The 4,621-nt window shown below is 68.4% G+C and overlaps 1 protein-coding gene across 1 annotated transcript in view; it reads right to left on the reverse strand.

The window, feature by feature from the left end:
• The window catches only part of UBE2F (ubiquitin-conjugating enzyme E2F (putative)), a 37,594-nt gene that overhangs the window by 17,052 nt on the left and 15,921 nt on the right, over window positions 1-4,621 (reverse strand). The gene's annotated exons all lie outside the window — the stretch shown is intronic.

Raw genomic sequence — 4,621 nt, forward strand, 5'->3', positions numbered from 1 at the left:
GGGCCACGCTCCCCGGCGGCCCGCTACCTGAGCTCGCGCGGACCCCGGAGGCGCCCCGGGGCGCCGCAGGCTGGGCGGTCTCGCTCTCTTGGGTCTTGCTAAATTTCGAGGTTGCTGCATTCGACCAGCGGTGCTCAGTGCAGGGCCATTCACCCCCACTCGGGGCCCAGTCCCTTCCGCCTCTTGGGGCGCAGCGTCCCGTGAGCCAGGGACTTCCAGCTTCGTGGCTGGGAACAGCCGGCCCCAGGTTCGGGGAAGCCCCTGGCCGTGCCCCACCGCTCTGGCTGGCTCTGCCGTCCCACCTGTCCTCACTCACTGGCCCGTGGTGCCCGGCAGACCCGGACCTCTGTCCCGGCTCCGCTCTGCACCGCTGTCCTGCACGGTTACGGCCCAGGCCTCCAGCCCGCAGCCCCACCCCAAGGGAGTCCGTCAAAGGGGCGGGGCACCCGGGCCAGGCTGGGCGCATGTTGAAGTCCAAGGACAAGGTCCAGGCCTGCTGAGTGGACTTGGGCTCTTCTGTAGGGCCTCGAGGTCCCGAGCAGGTGAGGCCAGCCAGGGCCGCACACACTATGGGTTTAGGGTCTGGGGCGGCAGGCCCAGGGAGGGCCTGAGGGAGAGGGGCCTGCAGGACGAAAGCGTCAGGCCGCAGAGCTGGGCCCGCGGGGCAGGCGCTGGGCCGGCCCCCAGAGGCGGCCAGCCGGCCAGTGGGGCTTCAGGGAGGGCAGCGGGAGCTGGAGGGGCGGTTCGAAATGCCCTCTGGTTCTGCTCAAGGAGAGCAGAGAAACAGGGTAACCAGAGGGGGCCCGAGGGCGCCCCTGGCCTGTCTGTGGGGGTCGCAGGGAAGCGCCCCAGCTCACCCTTAGGGACTGGGGAGAGGGCTGGCCTGGGCCAGGAGTGGGGGCAGCAGCGGCGGGGGGGGGTCGCTTGGGGGTTCCCCAAGTGACTTTGGGCAAGACCATGAGCTGAGAGGGGACCCGGAGCATCAAAGTGGGGGCGCTGGGCCGGCACCCTGGGCCGAGGCCGCGTGGGGGGCGGGGAGGAGCGCCGGAGCACCTGCCCTGCCCTGGTGCAGACACACACGGACCCGCTGCAGGCAGCTGGGGAGCTGTGACACCTTCTGGAAAGGCCCAGGAGGCCGGGGAGGCCGGCCACAGCCTGGCGTGACTGAGCTGCTTGGAGCGTTCCAGGACAGTGAGCTGGGAGGGCGGTTGTTACCATTTTAACTCTGGGCTCAGTTGGTTACATTTCAAAGCTATGATCCGGCCTGGCCTTGCAGACACTGGCCCCGCGCCTGTCAGCACCCAGCACCTCCAGCTTCCCTCCCTGCCCAGTGGGGCTTGAGCCACCCAGGCTGCCTGGACGCAGCTGGGGCCCCAGGGACCATGCCCCTCCGGGACCCTGGAGCTGGCCCCACTGCTCTTCTGAGAAAAAGAAATTCACGGGCTATGGGTGGGTGCTCAGTGACCAGACTGCATCCCCAGGTGGCTTTCACGTGCCCAAGGAAGAGGCTCTTGGGCCTCCCTGGGGGCGCAGGGGTGAGTCTCAGCACTGTCCAGCTATCGCAGCCATGGCAGCAGTTCGATCCCTGGCCAGGGAGTGACCCCAGGGCGCAGCAGACCTGGCCTGTCCCCCACTGCTCCCCTCAGCGGCATTTCAGGGGATGTGCCTGCTCTGCTCCCCACCCTGTCTCACCCCCGACCTGGCCTGCGCCCCAGCTCTTGCGTGCATAAACTTTTTATAAAGATTTATTTATTTATGCATCCAGAACATGGGTGCAGGGCGGTGAGAGGCTTCATCAGAGACAGAGCGGGGAGCAGAACAGGCGGATCACAAAGTCCACGGCCCAGGGGAGCAGCGGGGAGCCAGGAGAGGCCCGCCCCCCTGGGACCCCCTGCTGGGCGGGGACGGAACTGGCACTGAGGCGGGGCTGCGGCCTGGGGTGCTGCGTCCTCCCCTGTGGGGCACCAGGGCGGGCCCTGCACGCCTGATTCCTTTGTGACGCGAGGGGCTGATTTTCTTGTGGGAGGGCCTCGCAGGAGACCTGTTCTTGGCCTAGCCTGCAGAGAGTGCAGCGCCCCGCTCTCGGAAGTACACCCCTCTCGGGGACTTGGGGGGTTCCTTTTTGGGCCTGGGAATGCTCCACACTTTTGCCTACACTCGCGGTAATGTCATCCCCAGAGTTGAAAAGACGGGCAGGTGCTTCCCGGCAGAGCCCCGCGGGGGCCGCCCCGTGGCCGCCCGGCCTCGCCTGCGGGCAGGCTTCTCTGCGGCCGGCCGCTGTGCCGCGCATCACCTGCCTTTTGGGTAACAATACTGAGGAGACGCGTAAGCCTCCCGTTTCCGAGCAGACAGGCGGCGGCTTCGGGCATGCTGCCAGCCCCGCTGTCTGCCCGGCCTCCTCCTTGTCACCCCAAAGGGAAGCCCGGGCCTGCTTGCCGCCCCCCGCCCGCCCCCGTGGGGTAGCCGTCAGCCACGGATTTGTCTGTTCGGAATTCTCCACGGCAGCAGAGCCGAGGTGATGGGCTTTGGGTCCGAGCCTTTCACCCAGCGTGTCTGCGAGACCCGTCGGGTTGCAGACCGGCATGCCACTCCTTTCCCTGGTACATAATACTCCACACGCGGGTACGTGACCCCGCCCCTGGGCGCACATCCGGGGTCTCCAGGCCGTCGGGGACGATGGTGCTGTCACGTCCCCGGGCTTGCGGGGGGCCCCGTTTCCGGCCCTCGAGCACACACCGCACAGTGGAATGTCTGAGCCACGGGGGAGTGGGGAGGTAAGCAGACGCTGACCCCAGCGCTCCCTGAGTGTCGAGGCCTCGTCCCACAGGGGCTCGCACCTGTGCGTGCAGGCTGAGGCGCTCACGTGCGGCTGTCTGGACACGGCCACAGCGCGAGGTGGCCCGACACGGGGGCCGCGACTGACTGCGTGGCCGGGGTGGGCGGGCTGGGAGTAGCTCGGGAGTTACTTGAGGCGCCTGTGGGCGGAGAGTTCTCCCTGCTCCTGGCCTGCATCCTGCTGCTCCCCATGTGTCCGCTGCCTTTGAGGTCCGTTTCCCTAAGGTGAACACCCTGGAACCGTCGCACTGTCGAGTAATCAATCACCTCACTCACTGTCACTAAATAAATAGCCAGAGGCCTGCTGCACCCCCAGCTCCGTGGGGGCCCAGGCCCGCCCCACGCCCGGCTGTCCTATCTGAACTCACCTCCCTGTTATCACTGGGGAGTTTATCGCTGAAGATTTTGCCCACCCAAGGAGGGGGCAGGGCAGGCCCCGCTCCACTCCCGCCTCTGTAGTCCACGTTGTCTCCACTGCCAGGGCCTGGAGCCCTAGTCACAGGGTCACAAAGCCCACAAGAGCCGGGCCACGGATACGCCACAGGAAACCCAAACGGCCGAAATCCCTGGCCTGAAAGCAGGTGGTGGGAGTGGGCGGAGGGGGGTCTCTGTCCGGGGCTGCCCGCCTGCGCCCCCATTTCCTAAAGGCCCTGGCCTGGCCGACGGGGTTGCGGCAGTGTGGGGCCGGGTGGCCGTTGGCAAGAGATGGGGCACTATTTCCGACAAGTCCGGGACGCCCTGCCCCAAAGGTTCTGCTCCACGCCCGCGTTTCCCGCGCCAGAGCGCCCGTCACCAACCGCAGTAGAGAAGCAGGCGCAGCCTGTCCTCACGAGCCTGCAAAGGGCCCTCCTGGGCGTGCTTTCAACTCGCGCCTGCGCCAGAGCCCCGTTTTCGGGTCACCCCTCTCCCAGGCAGGGCGCCCCGAGGCGGAAGGGCCTGTCCGCGGGCCGGGAGGCCAGGCGCGAGGCGACAACTGGGCTTTTGGCTTGCAGTCGTCCTCTCCGGGGTGCACGAGCGACCCCTAGAGGAAAAGCGTCGCTGGGCCGGCAGAAGCAGCGCGGTGGGGGGACCCTGCCCGGCCGCAGCGGCAGCACTGACCACTGGGCGGCAGCAGGCTCCGCCTCGGGCCGGCTGTGGGGGAGCTTGGCCTCCCGGGCGCCGCCTGGGGGCTGGCGGGGAGGGGGACCCAGCCCCGGGGTTCACCCCGCCCACCCCCTCTCTGAGCCCTGGTCCTGGGCAGCAGAGCCCCCCAGGCCACCCGTCTGCTCCAGACTGCTCCGGGGGTGCTCCCCGAAGGCGCTGCTCCCCGAAGGCGCTGCTCCCCGAAGGCGGCTGCGGCTGCGGCGCCCGTGGGCCTGCGCCCAGGGCAAGCTTGTCTCCTGCCAGTTCTGGTGCCTCTTTGGGGCATTTTATGATCCAAATTCGGGGGTTGGCTGGAAGGAGACAGGGCGCCCTCCTCGGGCCTCGGGTCAGCAGGGGACGGCTATCAGGGTGTGGCGCTGAGCCCCAGCGAGGGCAGTGGGGCAGTGAGGGCCAGCTCCGCAGGGTCTGCCCTGGGGTTGGCATCGGGGACCCACACCAAGCCCCAGGGGCGAGCTGGGGACTGGGCCTTACTCTTGGGGACCCCCACAATGCCTCCGAAGCACAACCGGTCCCGGTTAAGCGGCTGCTCTCTCTGCCCTGGGTGGGGGACATGGGGGGCAGGTGGAGGGGGGGTTGCCCCAGGCCGACGTGGCTGGGCCCTGCACCCTGACCCCCGCCTGGGTGCAGCCCCTGGCAGGGGCAT

This window comes from Condylura cristata, unplaced genomic scaffold (genome assembly GCF_000260355.1).
Source record: "Condylura cristata isolate star-nosed mole 26May11 unplaced genomic scaffold, ConCri1.0 scaffold00002, whole genome shotgun sequence".
NCBI lineage: Eukaryota > Metazoa > Chordata > Mammalia > Eulipotyphla > Talpidae > Condylura > Condylura cristata.